This window comes from Canis lupus, chromosome 10, assembly GCF_003254725.2.
Source record: "Canis lupus dingo isolate Sandy chromosome 10, ASM325472v2, whole genome shotgun sequence".
NCBI classification, from domain to species: domain Eukaryota; kingdom Metazoa; phylum Chordata; class Mammalia; order Carnivora; family Canidae; genus Canis; species Canis lupus.
This window is the reverse complement of record NC_064252.1, coordinates 39,788,786-39,808,689: the sequence shown is the minus strand read 5'-3', so window position 1 is coordinate 39,808,689 and position 19,904 is coordinate 39,788,786. Positions and strand designations below refer to the sequence as shown.

Below are 19,904 nucleotides of genomic sequence, written 5' to 3'. Positions count from 1 at the left end.
CTTAAATAACCAGCTCAAGGTCACATAGGAAGCATGTAGCAGCAGAAGTGGGACTTGAACCCAATCTGGGTCAAGTGACTTCAGAGCCCTCTCTTCAAGTAAGCTGTGCTAGCTCTCAAGGAGTATGAAGCGTGGCACAATTTCAAGACTATCCTCTTTGAAACAGATAAAACCCATGCACTCTATTTTAAGATTTATGTATTTATTTGAGAGAGAGAGCAAGCAGAGGGAGGGGCAGAGAGAAAGGGAGAGAGAGAAACATCAAGCAGACTCCCCACTGAGTGTGGAGTCGAATGTGAGGCTTGATCTCACGACCTCAAGTGAAACCAAGAGTCAGACACTTAACCGACAAGCCACCCAGGCACTCCCAAACCAGCACTTTTTATTTCTAATCCTCCTCAAGAAATATTCTAGATTCTCCCTGAAGGCCTAAACTCCAGAAAGAGACTGGCCACGGCCAAGGTCCTTGCAGCTTCCCTTGGTGTCTGAGAAAATGGAGCAGAATCCCCAAGGAGTGAGGCCAGCAGCCAGGGGGTAGGGGGAGGCCTCCATGCCATACCTAGAAAAGAAGGAACATTCAGGCTCTGAAACATTGCTGGGAGCTCTTGATGTGGCTCTGGAAGCAGTGAGATGGGGGTGAGAGCAGAAATAGAGCTCATAGGGCCATGGGGTCTCTCGGAAGCCTTACAACTGTAAGAAGGAGACACAAATGTTCCATCTCAGCACTAGGGAAGCCTAAGGTCCAGGTGGCAGGAGCAACAGCAGTCCCCTCTCATTCCTGTGCTGGTAGTCTGTAACTTAACAATCTCTAATTCCAAGAGAAGAAAAGCCTTCAGATTCCATCAGCCAGATTTATCTATGCTTCTCAGTCATTCAAGACTTTTTACTACCTTATTCCTTCCCCAACTGGTTTTCTAACAATCAACTTATAAGAATGGACCAACTCACATGAGTAGCCATTAAATTCATTTTGCAAGCTTCCTACCCATTTGTTTTCTTGTTATATTTGTTATGATTTGATGACCAATACTATCTCTCTGCTTAGAATAATTTTATTCATCCATAAAAGCGTTCAGTAAATGTTGCTAGTTCCATCACCTAGCCATTTGTACAAGTGGGCATGTACATATACGTGCACATGTACATGCCCACATTCACACACACACACACACACACACACAAGTTAGACTTGAGAGTACACCACACATCAAGATATAAGGTCACGGGGATGAAAAGTACACAATAGGACATAAAGTCAGTAGCATTGTATTAGCATTGTATGATGACAGGTGGTAGCTACACCTGTGGTGAGCACAGCATAATGTATAGAGTTGCTGAATCACCATGTTGTACACCTGAAACTAATGGAACATTGTGTGTCAACTATATTTCCATAAATAAATAAATGTATATAAATTCCAAATGAATAAAATTTTACATACAAAAAAATAAAACAATGAAAGTTCTAGAAAGAAAGATGGAAGTTTAGATAATATTTTTTGAAAGTGTGGTACACAGCAGGAAAAACAGAAACCATGAAAGAAAGATGACAGAGAAACATACACGTCAAATATGTGGAAATCACTATAAAAAACAAAAATACTCAAAACATTGTGGTGTATATCAGACAAATGGCTATTAGTTTTAGTGTACCAAGAGCTTTCACATATCTTAGAAAAAGTTAAGAAGGGCAAGGAAAATGCATAGAGATTTGGAAGAGGTAATTCACAGAAAATGAGCAAATTTTCAATAAATATATATGAAAAAGTCACTATTTTTCATAATTAAATAAGCACTGGTTAAAAGTAGGTATGAGGTTTTTTTAACCTTTAAGGGAAGACTAAAACCCCAGTCATAGTACCCATGTTTGTGAGGTATTGTAACTCTACTATAATGCAAACTCTTATAGTAATAAAACCAAAGGGGCATCTAGGAGGCTCATCCCATTAAGGATCTGTCTTCGGCTCAGGTCATGATCCCAGGGTCCTGGGATGGAGTCTTGTATCTGGTTCTCTGCTCAGCAGGGTGTCAGCTTCTCCCTCTTCCCTTCCCTCTCCCCTCTCTCTGTCACACATGTACTGTCTCTCTCCCTCTCAAATAAATAAATAAAATCTTTTTAAAAAAGTAATAAAACCATAAATTGGTGCAGCTTTTCTGAGTATGCAGTTTGGCACTATGTGCATTACCCTAAAAAGTTTTTAATATAGATCTAGATACCTTTTGATTTAATTATTTATCCTTTAGGAATTTCTCCTTAGGATATCATTAGCTAAGATTTGCCTGCAGGGATTTTTCTTGCAGCATTGTTTAGAACAGGGAAATAAATAACTTAAAAATTAATCAATAGACAGTTAAATTATTTATTGTACATAACATTAGTTGGAATGTAATGCAACCATTTAAGTGGAAAGTAATAAAACTATTTAATTTTGTAGAAAATATTTGTAATGCATTGTTATTAACAAAATTGTGTTCTTAAATACATTTCAAATATATATATGCTTATGCATATAAACATGGTAAAAATGAAGGAGTTTTGCATGTTTTTCCCTTTTCTCCAAATTTTATACAATAAAAGTGTATTACTTTTGTAACAAAACAAATTTATCTTTATCTGATCCATCTTCCCAGGCCCTCTTTACATATGATCTTCATAAAATGTTCTCTGATTTCCCCAAAGACGGCATTCCTTCTCATGAAGTCCTATATCTAACTCATCGTCTATAAAACTCAAAGTATTTATGAAAACCCACCTATGTCATATGTGTTGCTGTTATTATTCTGTGTACATGTCTCATCCTCCTTATTATACCATCAGTTCCTAAAAGGTCAGGACTTGACATTTGTGCTTTAGTATTCTATATAAAATACTCAGCACTTAATATGTGCTCAGTAAACTGAACCATTATAATGAGGTTTTCCCTTTTCTGAGATAAAACTCTCTGAGATAGTGTGTGACAAAGAATCCTAAAAATGCAAGAGCAAAAGTGATGATGTCCTTTTGCCACAGCATCTGGTGACCCAAACTGCCCAGTACCCATACCTTTGGATAGTTCCCTCCCACATTGAGGCTGAGGTTGGCCATGCGATTTTCTTTGGCCAATGGAACATCCATAAATATGATGCTGGCAAAGACTTGACAAACACTTGTACAATGAGGCTTGCTTTCGTGGGACACTACCACCAGCATTAAAAAAAAAAAAAAAAAATCCAGTCTATCCAACTGAATGGATCACAAGAAACAAAAAAAAAAAGAATTGTTCCAGTCAACAACTTCAATTAACTGCCAGGCATGTGAGTGAAGCCATCTTGAACCATTAGCCTCAGGCCAGACACCAATTGAGAGAAGTTGATTAAGTAACCCCAGGCCGCTGTCAGAACTGCCCAGCTAACCCAAACCAAATAAAGAATTGTAAGCAAATGAATGTTGTTGTTTTAAGCCACTAAGTTTTGGAGCAGCTATTATAACTGACACATGTCCCTATCACTGCATCCTATCCGTCCGGCCACCCCAGCTGATCTTCATCCACCATAGGATATGTGTAATGGGTCACAACACTCTTTTACCTCAAGTCCTCACTCGACTTCACAATCCTTTCCACCAGGACTCTCTCTGGTCAGCCCTTTCTAATCACAGGAGCTGACATGTAAGTTTGAAACTTTGCCGTCCCTGAGTAAGATCACCCTCTCTCTTGTCTAAATTGAGACAGACAAGGTTTTGAACATGATTGTAAATCTATGTGTCAGATAGTTCCAACATTTAGTTTGAATTATATATTATTTTTTATAAGCAAGGGATTTCTGCTGCGAATTTATCTGTCCATAACTATACCATCAGATTGGTAGCAACATGTATCAGGCTGGCCTCCATCTTCTGGGTGGACTGGTACACCAGGACCTACTACTCTCTGTTTCTGAAGTAAGGAAGGTAGGTAGAAATTGGGCAACAGTTATCATTTGCTGTATATCGTTCCTTCTGTTTAAGCAAAGAATTTAACATCAAAATCCATAAAAGTCTCAGTAGAAGCCAGTATCTAGCCCAACTTCACTTTAGGCGAATTTGGCCATCTGCACCCCCCTTTTCCTTATCTGTAAATTGAAGACTGTTACATCTGTCCCTTACAGGGATCTTATGGTAACAAATGGGATAATATACATGAAAACATATTCTTCAGAGGAAACTAACTATAATTATCATAATTTAAGAGAATGCAGAAATCAACTTGTGTTTATCAAAATGTGATACATCTTTCGATTGTTGTCAATTGAATTCCTACCAGGTATGTGAATTTAGATTTTGTTTACAATGATTTCAATGAAACCATAATTTAGCTATTTTAATATCGGTCCAGCTGTTTTATCATCAGTAATTTCAATTTGGGTAGAATCCTATTCAGATAAGTTATATGTGTATTGGAAACTCTAGTGAGAGTAGTATTTCTCTGAGAAATCATTTTGCTTTATGCCCTAAAAGGAAAACTCTTTGAAGTCAATGATAGTTTGTAAAACAAAAGATTTATCAGTAAAATTTTGCAAATGAAGTTGTCATATCTAAAACTGAAGCATGTCTGATTTTAGTCTGAATGAAAATTGTAACTGCCATAATAGGTAAACTTTCTGGTTACCTGTGACTTAACAGAAACTTTTCTTTAAACCAAAAACAAATGTAACATCTGTGGTGACTAAAAAACCTTTTAATCAGTCATAAATCATAGAAATTTCATCACTAAGACGTATCTAACTGATCATTTTAGAATCCTCCAGTTTGGGGCATCTGGGTGGCTCAGTGGTTGAACATCTGCCTTTGGCCCAGGTCATGATCCCGGAGTCCCAGGATCAAGTCCCACATCCAGCTCCCCGCAGGGAGCCTGCTTCTCCCTCTGCCTGTGTCTCTGCCTCTCTCTCTGTGTGTCTCTCATGAATAAATAGATAAAATCTTTAAAAAAAAAAAAAAAGCCTCCAGTTAGCTCTACAAACTAAAAAACTAGGGGGAAAAAAAGAAAAGACCTCCATGCCACTTCTCATCTTCCATGCTTAGCCTAAGGCAGAAAGCCAGCAAAATAAAATAGAGTTGAGGAAATATATACATAGTTCAACCTCAACTTTCTGCCCTGTTTCTTCTCAGATTTGTCTTCATCGTTCCGTAGTTAAACCAATTTTCATACTCCTTTTTATCTTGTGCAAATGTAGACCCCTGAACATAATTTTTGAAATCCAACCTGGATATAAGCAGTTTCAAGGCAACTTTCTTTTTTCATATGATTTGCCTCCTTCTGTAGTCCTCTCTGGCCCTAGAGTTTAGCTGAGCAGATGTTAGGATCATCCACATTTTAGGGAAGAAACATTCAAAGCCTGGAGAGATGACTCTGATTGAAAGAAAACCAGCAGAAGTAAACCCAGCTGTCTGGACTTCTACTGAGGCATGGCCGGGTGTTCCAGGCCACCTTCAAAAACATGGACCGATGGAAACATGGAGGTGTCTCAAAATCCTTTTTCCAAAATGATGTGGCTAGCCTGCAGGCTGCCAGGCCTCGCTGGCAGGGTGCTGGGCAGCGTCAGCCCAGACACAAGTGGCTTTCTTTTGGGTCATGGGCGACAGCCATATACCAGGGGTTGTGGCGCATCTGAAGTCTCTTTCCCCCAACTTTTGGTGTCAAAACCCCCAGGTCAGTTGCTGACCTTTGTTTCCAGACAATGATTCTCTGCAAGACCTGTCTTTTTCTCCATGCTCTGTACTTTGCAATTGCCTGGTCTGGTTTTGGGGGAGATGATGGTAGGGGGAGCAGAGCCCCTTTCAGGAGCCACTGAAAGTGCCTACTTTTGTCCCTACCCCACCATCTGCAGGCCATGCACAGATCCGGCCCCCTTTGAACCGGCCTGTAATTATAGTCTCTGTAAGGTATAAGGGTCATTCTGCAGGCCTGAGCAAGTGCAGTAACTCGGAGTAACTGAGTTTCTTTAAAAGGGGGAAAGGGCTATTGGGGTGGTGCAGTCAACTGAGATCTCAGGGTGGTGGGATCAAGCTCGAGCCCTGTGCGGGCCTCTGCCTGGTGCCAGAGTCTGCTCAAAATTCTCTCTTCTTCTCCCTCTGCCCCTCCCACTTGTCCTCTCTCTCTCTCTCTCTCTCTCTCAAAATAAATAAATCATATAAGGGAGGGAGTCGGCATTTTACAACAAGTGATTAATTAAAGACTGGCTGGTCTTTGTGCCACTAGATTGGACCAGGTGAACAGGGGATAGACGGTTACAAAGGGAATTCAGCAGGATCTATTGCCAGAAAAGCATCACAGAGTGTAGGGGATAAGCCCACACGGAAGCCCCAGGGATAAGCTCTCCTCTGGGGGGAAAAAGACATAGTTCAGCTGGCCACATCATGGCTTGTCTGAGACTCTCCCTGAGACCTGGATGATCTGATTTCAGATCCATCAGAACCTTCTGATTAAATTTCTCTGACACATAAAGCTCAGGCAAGCGCTCCCCAAACCTACACCCTTCACTCCTATTTAATTAAGTTACCCCTTGCACTGGACTATTCATTTTTTTTTAAGATCTATTTATTTTAGAGAGAGAGACAGAGAGAGTGAAGTGGGGAGGGGCAGAGGGAGAAGGAGAGAGAATCTCAAGTAGAAGCCCAAGTGTGTGCGGATAATGACAAGGGGGCTCAATCTCACCACCCTGAGATCATGACCTGAGCTGAAACCAAGAGTCAGATACTTACTCAACTGAGCCATCTGGGTGCTCATCATTTTAAAACAAAATCAAGCCATGTGCCCACTGTTAAAAAGAGGGAAGTCTGATGATCAGGAATGTGTTGCAGCATGCGGACACTATGACACTGAAAACATAGAGCAGGTGTTTGGTGCCTGGATGGAGAGGATGAGCATCATACAAAGCAGCGTTGTCAAATGAAGGTGTTCGTTCTTGGGAGGCTGTCAATCAACAAATAATTTTGAATGTCTGCCTCTAGGCTCGCTACTTGGCTCCCAAATTTTGTGTTGAAGACATATGGAAAGGCCGAAGAAAGAAACTATATAATCAGCAATTATAATTTCCCAAATACAATGCTGGTTTTCTTATATGGAAATTATTTAGTGGGTCTCCCAAAACAGGTAACTGAGGTAATAACTTCTAAATGGAAAATGATCACGATGCATATAAATGTTCACCCAAAATAGATCATTCTCTGTGATCCTGATTATAAAAATCATTATGACACAATTCGGCATCAGCAACTGAGATTTGTGGCAATGACCCTTCCCTGGGCATGTGTTTGTATGTGTGCCTAGATGGCCTGGGGCAGGGCAGTTCATCAAGGTTGAGGAACATAAAACTATCAGAGGAGTTGGACCATCTGACGTATTTGAAAGGACTCAGTCTCAAGTCATTCTGAACTTGGGAACCTGATCAATAATAATAAAAAAAAATCAGTACAATGGAAAACATGATTGTCTATCACATTTTTTAAAGAAAATTTCTCCCTCATTTATGGAATGTATTCCATATTTTTAAACCCAAATCTTTGCCAGGAAGAAAATAAAGGAAATCAAAAATGAGATGTATGGAAATTAAACATGGTGGACACCCTCCAGATGCCCCAAGTCCAGCAAGGAGCTCCCTGGGTCTCTGGAAAGGAGTACTGCACAGTCACCTTTCATCTCAGACAAACTAGATCAACAAATGCAGTCTCATCCTGTGAGGGCTCCAGAGAGATACTGAAACAGATAGTTCCCACTCTTTACCTGGGAAAGAGCAATACACTGTACCTGAGATTATTCAAGCCCATGTCCTGGTTCTATGTTCTCTAATGCGTAGCTATAGAACCTGGTACCAGTTTTCTGTCTTTTTCCACTTTCATGCTTCCTCCCACAACCAGTGATAATCTCTTGCAGATAGAGATGCCTCTCATAGACCCTACTGACTGCCTCTGGACCTCGTTTTCCAAAGCTCCAAGGGCTAAGGGTACATACATACAATATCAACAACTCCAGCCTAACCTCACAATACAGAACACATACTGTTCAATCTTCTTGGAACACGAATCTGACACAGGCCCAAATAAAATTCACACACACTATGCGATTAGCATCTGGTTCCTCAAGGACTCTCAACTCACTGGGTTAGAAAGAGAAAACTATTATATATTGTCATTCCCTGCTTCAACCACGCATGCTCTGTCAAATTCTCCTTTTCTGATTCTGTAACTTTCTGGTCATTCTATTAAATCCTAGCCCAGTCCAGCCCAGGATCAAAAGTTTGAATATGCCATCTGGTTCAAAGCGTTCCCACATCCTTGGGTACCACCAAAGTCTGCATCTGTAATTCTAGGGGCCTGGAGTGGGGAGGGAGTGGTCCCCCTCTTCCTCCCCCTCTCCTGTGTGCATCTTCTTCCAGGGGTGGGAAGAGAGCAGATGGGGCACCAAGGAGAGTTACCTGGAGGCAGTAAAGCCTGACCTCTAGGTGAATAAGGGCAGGAAGCCAAGATCTAAAGCACAACATGGGGTTTTGTGGGAAGGGTGCGTTATTCTGTATGGCAGGAGCTCAGCGTCCACGCGGCACAAGTCTCAGCAGGCCAGAGACCTCAGCCAACTTCTCAGGGTAGAAACAAAGTTAAATGGTAAAAACATTGTGGAGTTTTCCATATAAATATTGAAATACGTCACAGTTCTATTTTTGTCTTCCGATGCTATAAAAATGTACTTTTTCATGAAAACAAATTGAAAGCAAAGGAGAACCATAAGTACTTGGGGAAAACTGAGCTCATGCTAATCTACAAGTTTCTCCTCTCTTCTTGATTTTATTTGTCTCTTTGTTTATTGTACTGGAATACGGTTGATACACAACGTTACATTAGTTTCAGGTGTACAACATAGTGTTTAACTTCTCTCTCACCACAGGTATAGGTCCCATCTGTCCCATGCAGCACCATCATGGTATTATTGACTATATTCCCTGTGCTGTGCCTTTCATCCCCATGACTTATTCATCCCTTAACTGGAAACCTGTACCTCCCACTCCTCTTCACCCATTTTGCCCATCTCCCCCCATCCCCTTACCTCCTAATTGATTTTAAATTCAACTTCTTGCACCATCATTCATTTTCATGTTAATACTTGCAAAGCTTTTCACTGTTTGATGCCCACAATTTTGTACTCATCTCTACCTGTTCAGTATTTTATGTATGACTGCTTGAGATTTATCTCTTTCTTATTTCCATTGTTTGAACATCTGTTTGAAATAAAAGTGGATGTTAGCTTATTTTTCCAGAAATATCTCTAATAGTTCACTAGAAGAGTAAAGGTATGGTGCTAATGGAAGTAGTGTAGAAACAACAGAGTATTTTATCATCATGTTACTTAATTCATGCGATATGAAAATACAATTAGAGAATGAAGCATCTGGAAACCAGGATCCTCTGCATGACCAGAATTGTAAAAATGTACATCAAATTTTGTAAAAAGTTTATATCAAGGAGAATGTAGTTTCAACGTGAAAAAAAATTAAGGCAAATCCCAAGGTTTTAAGAAGACTTTTGTACTTCCCATTTTCAGTGATTAGCTTATAGCATTATAAAGATTCTGTGCACAATTACCAGATAGATTGTTCTCCCAACCAAAATTCACACGTTCAAGTGAATTCAACAAGGCAAACTCAGTGTATAAGGGGTTTCTGATTAGTAGATGACTCTAGAAATTGTTGGAAATTGTGAAAAGTGGAATGCATTTGAAACATTGTAATACCACAGCCAATACTATATGGGTATTTCTGACAAATCATCTTTTGCCCAATTAACTTATCATCAGAAAAGTAGACTTTGCTTGAAATTGATAGTTGTTTATTTCCTAGGAAACAGAATTTATTATTAAGAAGGCATGATAAGTAAATCTGGCTCAGGTATAGAGGAAGTTTTTGGTACTATTAGAAATTACCATGAAAGCTAAAGAGAAGCACTTCAAGGAGTGAGCTCCTGATGTAATTTTGACCAAAATGCACAAGTTCAAAGTCAAATTATTTAAACAATAAAGATTTAGAAATCTTAGAGCCTTATGAATGAGATCAATATTTATTCAACGTGTTCAATAAACTAAGATTAGATTGTCTGAGATATATGCAAAATCATCAAAGACTATTTTAATTAAAAAGAAGCTCTTAAGTTTTTTCAGTGCTGGATATGACTGACGGTGTCTTACACAATACAAAACTTATCTGTCATAAATCAAAATTAATATTATTAAATTAACATTGTGGCCAGGCTATATTAACATAAAATGTGAGTAGAAATTTTAATGGGATTGTAATGAATTATAGAGCGGAAAAGAGCTGTAAGTATGTATACATGCTTTCAACCTATCTTTTAGACTTAATGAGGAAAGGAAAGACTAAAATGCTCTCAGACTGTTGATTCTTCATATGTTCTATGTGTACTCACAGATATATGTGTACATATGCACACATATGGTTTGGGGGAGCATTAACGGATATTTTTAAGGAAAAGGAAGAAAAAACATGAAGGTTGGCTTGTATTTCTTCAAACACACAACACTGGGCAGTACCTTATGAAGAATCATTAACTTGAGGCCTGGGTAGCTCAGTCAGTTCAGCGTCTGCTTTCAGCTCACGTCATGATCTTAGGGTCCTGGGATCTAACCCTATATTGAGCTCCTGCTCAGCGGGAAGTCTGTTTCTCCCTCTTACTTGGCCCCTCCTCCTCTCATGCTCTCTCTCTCTCTTTCTCTCTGTGTCTCTCTGTCTTAAATAAAAATCTTAAGAAAATAATAATCATTAAGTTTATTAACTTAATTGAACCAACGGAGATTATGGTCACATCCCAAGTATTTCAGGCTCTATCGATAGATTTTCCTTTCCTTTTTTTATGTTCAAAATAAGGAGCAAAGTACCATTTTCATAATCTGATAAGAATAATAGATACAGCAAAATCATTTGGGGCTGGGGCAAAGAAATGCTGCCAAAAATAACCTCTGAAAGTTTTCAAAGTTGAACTCTTTTCCTTCAGAAGAAAAGAGTTTAAAAGAAAAAATATATCATGGTAGTGCTTCTCCCTCACTACATCATCAGTAAAAGAGCAGAAATTTTAAAGGCCTTTGCCAAAGATTGAAGGCCACCTCACTAAATTGAAATATAGGAGTTTTAAAAAATGAATTTGGGAAAAGGAAACAAATTTTAGAACTACTTTTAAAATATGGAATGAGCCATTATATGCTGCAATGTCCAGTACAATGAAGAATTATATGCAGTGCAAATTTAGAACAAATCCAGGATTCTAATTTTGCCTGCAACTTGAAAAGCTCAACTTTAGGGTTGCCTGAGTGGTTGTCAGTTAGGCAGTTGACTTGGATTTTGGTTCAAGTCATGGGACCCAGCCTGGTGTTGGACATTCCCCCTCCTTCACTCAGCCCACTCAGTGAGAAGGCTGCTTGAGATTTTCTCCCTCCACCCCTCCCCCACTTGCCCATGTGCTCTCTTTCTCTCTCAAATAAGTAAGTGCTTACCACTTACACTGATGTGGATGGAACTGGAGGGTAGAGTGAAATAAGTGAATCAGAGAAAGACAATCATCATATGGTTTCACTCATATGTGGAATATGAGAAATAGTGATAAGGACCATAAGGGAAAAGAGAGAAACTGAGTGGGGAAAAATTAGAGAAGAACATAAACCATGAGAGACTCCTAACTCTGGGAAACAAACAAAAGATTGCAGAAGGGGTGGTGAGTAAGGGGATGGGGTAATTAGGTGATGGACACTAAGGAGGGCACTTGATGGGATGAGCATTATATGTTGGCAAATTGAATTTAAATAAAATTTAAAAAAACAAAAGTGTTTGGAGGAAAAACTCGCCAATGTAAAAAAATATATATCTTTAAAAAAAAAAAAAGAGAAGCTCAACTTTATCTAAGATTGTTGGTTCAACTGATTATTATGGCCTTTTGGCAACTGATTGTGGCTATTTGTTTATTCAGTATGCCCCCACATTTATGTTCCTCTGGCCTCCAAGCTCCCTGTTACTGCATTGGACTGGCCAGTGAAGGCAATACATTTTCTATTCCGTACTACTCCAAAAATGCACTTAGCATGTAAGAGAAAATAGAGGCAGTGGCTGGGCAGTGATGATGGAGAATTGCTTTGTGTTCACATGTTGACCACACACACACACACACACACACACACACCTAGAGCAGGCCTGGAGAACTTCTTGGCATTATGGGAAGGCTACCAGAGCATCTTGCTGCCCACTCAGAGGATACAGTTGATGCTGTACTAATTGAATCTTCTCTCTAGGATTTGTGTGTGCTGTTTATACACTACCACACTTTAAATTTCAAGCTTTAAGTCAAGGCTTAAACGTGTTTTGAGTTGACCATGCAGTTTGCAGTCTCGCTGGCATGGCCTAATGCACAGTAACACCATAGTTATGAAAATGTCTTCACATCTTTCCCAAAAAAATATTGTGTGAAAAGTGGTACCTGGCATTTGCTTTAAAGCTTCTCACTTGCTTGATTAATTTCTCCTCGCAGAGAGACCAATCACTCTGACTGGCAAGTAATTTACTCCCCTCCCAAACCTTAGAGTCCCACACCGCTTAAGAGCATGGCAAAATGAAAATATAGAGAGCTGGAGAGGTGAGCAAGGATATGGTCCAGGAGTGTGTATTTATATATAAATAAGGAAGATATGTGGGTTTCAGTTAAAAATTAAATATATTTTACAAACACACAAGTACAAAGAGAGCACAAATTGACCCTAATTCCCAGAAACTGAGACCTCAAGCCATACCTGGGAGCAGCTTCCTTAGCTGAGGCATTACAGCAGGTGCATGGCATGGTGTGTTTGTATGTAGATCCTAACACCTGGTGAGAAGGCAGGAATAAAGACTTGGGATTTTATCACAATTTCAATTTGTCAGATACCTTGTTTGGTTATCCAGTGTATTCCCAGTGCCCAGACTAGTGTTTGGTGTCCAACACGCAGCTAATACATATGTTTGAAATGGCTGATTGGCATAGATAATTCATTTCTGGTATGGTTGAAGGGAGTACAGTTAACTTTGGACTGACATTGTTTAGTTGAAGTGGTCTTTTGGCAGTTGGGAAGAAAAGGAGAGACAAAGCTTGGTGGGAAAAGTAGGGAGAAAGTATATGAAATGGTAAAAATTATATTCATAAGCAGAAAAGGTGAATGGCATGGGAGGACAAAGCATGTGGGACAACCATTTCTTTGAGATATTGAGAAAGTCTAGAACATTACAAAGGAGGTCTTAAGGGGAAAAGAACCCTAAAAGAATCAAAGAAGCCATTTAAATTTGATTAACTACCTCAGTGTTAATGAAAGGTTGGAGGAACTAACTTGGTCTTACCAGAATCAAAAAAGATAGTACCTTGGATATGGAAATATCTTGAGAAAGGAATACAGTAGCTAAACAGAAGATAATTTCACTATCTTAGGAGTGAAAATGTTTTAGACATGGAGGGAAGATTAGTTTCAAAGATTTTATACAGAAGAAAATCAGGCACAGTTTGTGTTAAAATGGATTTAAAATATAAAAGACATTTGAATGAACCATATTCATTCATTTATTCAGTCAGATTTATTGAGTATATATGACAAAGCAATAAACAAAGGAGGAAAAAGAAACCACCTCACCTTCATTTACTTTGCAGTTCATGGCAAAAACATGAAACAAAAAATTTAAAATAAAATAAAAATAAAATAAAATAAAATAAAATAAATGGAACCATACAGAAGTTCATAAGGTTCTGTGCATAGTGTGCAGAGAGAGGAATAATGAGGTGGGGACCAGGTAGAGGAGATCAAGGGACTGTGATTGTATTTTTTTGGCAAGTGCTCAGTGAAGGTCTCATCAAGAAGGTCACATTTAAGATGAAGGAGGTTCCAAAGTTGCTTACTTTCTAGAAAGTTAGAGATACCACCATACTTACAAAGAATATAAATGGCATGAAGACATGGGGACAAGTAGAGTTTACAACCTTTGTTTGAATTAAAAATTGAAATATTTTCTCTGTAAAATCTAATTTAGTGATACATTCAGATAATCTGGAGGAAGGATTTCCACCCCCTCATGCCATATTAGAGGATTGAGGACAGTAATGATTCTCAATGTCTTTCTCATTGACTTCATTTTGCAATATCTCTTTCAGTTCATCAAATGTCCAGTAAGCAATATGTTCGTCGGAAGCTACAAGAATAAGTGAATTTCAAACCATGATCTCCCTAGAAGGATGAGTAGCAGGGCCTACAAAATTTGAGTGAGAGATTAATTCAGTAATATAAAACAAAGAGTCACTGAAATGCAGCAGAGAAAATGGTCCCTTAGGGAGAGTTGAAAACGGGCCATGGGACACCATGAGGCGTCTGTCTGCAATGGGAGGGTTCTGAAAGATTGAGATGTAGCCTGAGTGTCTCACCTGCAAGCCGTTCCAGAAGCAAAGGCCAAGTCAGAGCTTCTTTGGGATCTGTTTAGGCAGGAGCATGAAGAACAACACACTACAAGAGTCTGCAAAAAAATAATTTCTAGTCACATCCGAAGACTGAAAAGCAATCGATTTGTTCTTTGGGCAGGCTTTTAAAAATCCTCACACTCCGTGTCTCCAGCTCCATGGAGAACAGCTACGTGACTGCGAGGTCTCTGGTTCCTTCCCTCCACGAAGGGACTGGTGCTCCTTCAAGTCCCTCAGCTTCAAAGATTTCACTGCCCCACTGCCAAATGTCACGTTACTATCGACAATGCAAGAAGTAGGATTTATAACCTAAAAAATTATAGACTGTCATTCTCCCAATCATCAGCCTCATGTTCTCCCATTTCAAATTCTCTAAGACCGTGCTGATAGTTTTTTTACTTCAAACTGACAACTGCTTTTATTTTCTCCCAGTGCTTATTCTCGAGACTTCCCTCCTGTGTAAGTGAAGTCCCCCTGCGTTCTCATTTATTTCATCTTTCTTTTGAGTGCATTTCTGGTTGTGCTACTGAACCAAGGAGATTTGACCTAAATTAAGTGCCAATTTGGGAAAGAAACAGGAGACAAGAGGAATGGTGACAGTCAGAAATGATAATGAGCAAATGCAGTATTGTGGGGGACAGTTCAGTCTCTGCTTTAATTGAGCTGCGTGCAAAAGAAACACCCTAATATTCTGCTTTTGAGTATATCCTCTTCAAGCACGTATACAGGGCCAGTTACTGACTCAGAAAATGGTTTGAACACCACACTGTTTTCAACGTTGGCTTACCTTTTTTTGAAGATGATGCTCCTTCTCATTTTCCTTGAAAACCGAAGTTACCAGTTGGTTTTCCATCACCAAATTTTCTGATCATGAAACAGCAAGGAAACAGTTTTGTGGTATGGATGACATTTTCTTAATGGGAAGCTGGTGAATCACAGGAGCCATGAAGGTCCTGTGACTTACAGGCACCCTCAGAGGGTCCCCAGGTTGGGTCTCTCCCATCACTTGAAAAGTCAAATGATGCAGCTCTTTAAAAAAAAAAAAAAAAATCAAAACTAGAATATGAGTTAGCAATTCCATTTCTGGGTAACATGCCCAAACGAATTGAAAGCAGAATTTTAGATATTTGGATGCCCACGTTCGGAGCAACGTCTTTCGCAACAGCCCAAAGATGGAAGTGACCCAAGCGCCCATCGATGGATGCATAGATAAGCAAAATGTATGGGACCCCTGGGTGGCTCAGCGGTTGAGTGCCTGCCTTTGGCTCAGGTCGTGACCCCGGGTCCTGGGATCGAGTCCCACATCGGGCTCCCAGCAGGGAGCCTGCTTCTCCCTCTGCCTGTATCTCTGCCTCTCTAGAATAAATAAATAAAATCTTAAAAAAAAAAAAAGATAAGCAAAATGTGATATATCCATAGAAGGGACTATTACTCACTCAGCCTTTTGAAAGAAATCCTGACACAGACTATAACACGGACCGACCTCGAGGACGTTGGGCTAAGCGAAAGAAGCCAGACCAAAAAAAAATCCGGACAAACAGGGCATGATTCCACTTATGTGAGGGGTTTGGACTAATAGGAAGCAGAAAGCGGTTGCCAGGGGCTGGGGGCTGGGAAAGGTGAGGAGTTAGTGTCTCGTGGGGTAGAATTTCAGTTTGGGAAGATGAAAGAACCCTGGAGCTACTCGGTGGGGCCCCTGGCGGTGCGTTTCATGCTGCGTGTGTGTTTACGGCCACACAGAGAGGATCACACGAGCTCAACTCATCCTCCTGGGAGACGATAGAGCTCACGTTCCGCCAACCCTTCTCGGGCCACGTCGTGGTTGTTGCATCAGGTAAACACAGACACGGGGTGCATCACTCGTTGGGCAGCACCCAGAGACAGCCCCGGCAGGTGGGGTGCTCCAGTCTGGCTGCCAAGAAGCCCTATCGGGATGTTTTGACTCATTACCCTGAGCCTTCATCAGCTGATGAAACCAACTTTTTTTTTTTTCATCAGCTGATTAAGATTCAAGATAATGAGTCAAAACATGCCAGTAGTAATTCCCAACAGTGCTGAAGACAGGATGTGAACTTTTCCGCGCACCTACATGTGCACAGACAGACGCAGGGGAACCGACGTGGCCTCCCGCCTGCGGAAAAGTTCATTCCGTGCCTGGGAGGCGTGGCAGTTACCACGTAGAGCTCGAGGAGAGGCACCAAAAAAATTAGCTGACCAAACAACTGAGTTGAATGCTAATAATTTTCATAGGAAGAGAGAAAGCGCATGAAATTAACTCACAGGAGAACACAAGGGGAGGAAAGAAAATAAAAATCGCACAGGAAATTGCCATGCGCAACGTTGAATGGATTCTAGGAAAACCCAAATTCCAAATGCTTTGTGCTTCCTCCTGAATCAACAAATGCACTTCAGAATGTTTTTGATGGCAACTGTATCTAAGCTCAAAGTTCCAGAAATTTTCCACAACTGTTCTGCATTCTGAGGGCCTTTGGTCTGACTACAGAATATTGAGTTTTACCAACAAAAGCATTTGATCGAATGCCATCCCCCTTAATATCAGATATATATGTATTTTAAATTCCATTAAGCCTCCATTGGGAAACTACCTAATATTTGGAATGCACTGCTTAATGTGCTAACTGATCTTATTTGCGTGTGGTGCTCACTGTCAGAGAGACCAGAAGCGTAGTGACAGTTATTGCTGTTGAAAGGATGCTAGGAGGGGCGTGAGTGGAATGGTTAATGGGCCAGGAGTCAAGGGACTTAAATATCCCCTAAATGTGGTAACAGTCCAGCATTCCAAAGGCCGAGGGAGATCGGACATCAAATCTTATACGTATCAGCCTAGGTTTCTCTCTTTCAGGAGTTTGAGTAAATCAACTTATAAGATCTGCTAAGCAAAGTCCCCCTTTAAAAAGATAATGAATGTTAAAACATGGCATGAGCTAGTCTCAATGGCAAACTGAAAGCAAACAGTTTACTCTGAGAACAAACAATGGCTCTGATCCTAATTCTTTGAATCGCAACAACCGAGAAGGCAATGCTTTTAAATGCAAGAGTCAGAACAGCAAAGAGACTGCGTTCTCCGATGCACCGTTAAGGAACACTTCTACCTACAGCCGGCTGCTGATGGCAGGCTCTCTGAAAGGCTTCTTGTGGGAACACGTTGTCAGAATTTTCTCTGAGGTTTTGGGGGGGGGGGGTGAGGGAAAAGCATAGCACTAAAAAGATGAAAACACTCTCTTTTCTCTTTTCGCTTTTTTTTTTTTTTTACCCCCGTTCTTTCCTGACTGCTGTATTTCTACTGTACCGATGCCTGTCACTTGCAGTAGACACCATGGCTCAGCTTGTTAGGAAAGCATTGCTCCTACTATTGTTCTATTTAAAATGTGCCATTTGGAGGTGCCACCTCTAAGAGACCAAATTATGCATGCTTTCGGTGAGGGTCTTAATTGATGCATGATTTACTACAGGATGCAAAACTTTGCTTGGATAAGCTGAAATGTTATGTCGAGGAAGAGCCCTTTCTATGGTTTTACGGGCTTGTCTTCTCATTGGGAGCATACATTTACTAACTGTATAATTGGTGGCACGGTTCTTCCATCATAAACATTGTTATCAGTTAATTAAACTTGAAATGCAGCTTTGTTCCACAACATGTTTTGTCAGATTGTTTTCCTTATTTATTTATCATCATAAAATTTTACTTGGTGACTGGCAGCTTCTCAGCCCTCCAATAATAATATAAATCAAAACATAAGATTTTAGTCTTCGTGCAATTTCCTTTTGGTCTGAAAATATGAAACCAGATGTTTTTGGCATGCTAAAGATGCTTTTCATCTTTTTTTAGATTCTTTCAGTGCAGTCAAAGTAAATGCATTTTTAAAACCAACTTATGAAAGTTAAATTCCCTTTGTTCATCTTAGAGTAGTCTGGTTTGCATTGATGCAGTGGCATTGAGAGACCTTTCAGATAACGTACTGAATTTCTTGGAGGAATTACACATGTGCAGCTAAAAGCTCAAAGGGCAGCAGAAATTGTATTAATAGCAGATCAATAGACCATGAACCGTGATTCACCAGAGGGTCCTACCATGCAGCATGCCTAAAGGTAGAGGTTCAGGTTGGTCAACAACCAAAGTGATCTTGACTATATATTATCGGGGTGAGGTGCCTAATTTGTTCACATAGTTATCACATACTTGTTCCGGCTTGAAAATGTGGGGCCCATGAAAGCATGGCCGTTGGAATTTCCTGTGACAGTGAATCTCATTTCGGTAGATATTACCATCTATCTCAGCCTAAGGCTATCACTAAAACATCTAAACATTCCCAGATGGAATCTACTTCACTGATATTAGAGGGATTTGGTGTTACTGGAGAGACGTGGGGTCAGTAAATAGGAGCAGGAATAGAGTGGCACATAGGCTAATCTCATTTGTACGTGGCCTCGGATTGCCACCACGTCCCTAGGCAGTTTTGTGGTTTGGGTCTTGGAACAGTTAGGACAGACTGAAATATTTGGGGATCTTGGTGGGGTGGTGTATGGAATTATTTACAATCAGTTTTGCTATCTAAGCTTTGATGTGGTTCGCCCCATCCTCAGCCCCCAGCTTCATTGCATAAATTCCACGACAGCCCAGCGCTCAGGACACTTCTTCTTTACCATTGCCCCCAACAATCATATCAGTCTCTGTATTCATTAAGAGTACAACTCCCCTGCATCTTACTCTGCTTGATTTTTAAGGAAGCTTTCTCAGAGGCAACACTTTTCTCCATACTCAGGCTTCATGAACTTCCTTATTACTCACTGAGGTCAATGGTTGACTTCCCATCCCCAACAACCCACTGATTTCCCTGTGTCAAAAGTCAGTAGTGATCCCCTTGTAGCCAAACATAATGTCTTCTTTCAACATCATTGGCTTTTGGACAATGGACCTCTTCCTTCTCTCTTGGCTTACACAAACTACTCTCTTTCGGTTCTCCTATTTCTCTGAACATCCTTCCCAATATTTTCTGTTTCTTCTTCTTTTTCTGCCTGACACTGAACATTATAATCTTTATGCTTTTGCCATTTGTCTTCTTCCATCTTCATTCCTTATAATCTTTTGGGTGTTACATTGACTGCCATGACCATCTGTGTGCTGACATCACCTATAATTCTAACTCTCATCCACAGCTTGTTCCTATGCTGAGGAGCCCAGTATCTAACTAGAAATGCAGACAAATTCAGCATAAATACCTCATTTTTACCCCCAAATCACTGTTTTTCCTGAATAGTTGAGCCTAATTACTATCACCCAGACATCCAAGCCAGAAACCTGCCACCTTTACATGAATCACCTCAAATATACTCACTCTCAGACTTCGAATCTAGCTTTTCATTCTTTAAAACGTTTCCAATTCATTCTGTTAATATTGAAAACAAAGCA

At 40.2% G+C, this 19,904-nt stretch overlaps 1 long non-coding RNA gene across 2 annotated transcripts in view; it reads right to left on the bottom strand.

Moving 5' to 3' along the window:
• Positions 1 to 16,863, bottom strand: part of LOC112675132 (uncharacterized) — a 28,823-nt gene extending 11,960 nt beyond the window's left edge. Inside the window, exons 1-5 of one of the 2 annotated variants that reach the window (XR_003145772.3) lie at positions 16,754 to 16,863; positions 15,261 to 15,337; positions 14,441 to 14,529; positions 12,792 to 12,865; positions 9,054 to 9,225 (exon numbers count right to left, since the gene is read on the bottom strand). This is a non-coding gene — a long non-coding RNA (uncharacterized LOC112675132). Of the gene's footprint in view, positions 1 to 9,053; positions 9,226 to 12,791; positions 12,866 to 14,440; positions 14,530 to 15,260; positions 15,338 to 15,909; positions 16,533 to 16,753 lie in introns of those variants that run through there. The other variant, XR_003145773.3, reaches the window with a different exon arrangement.
• Between the last annotated feature and the right edge of the window lie 3,041 nt (positions 16,864 to 19,904).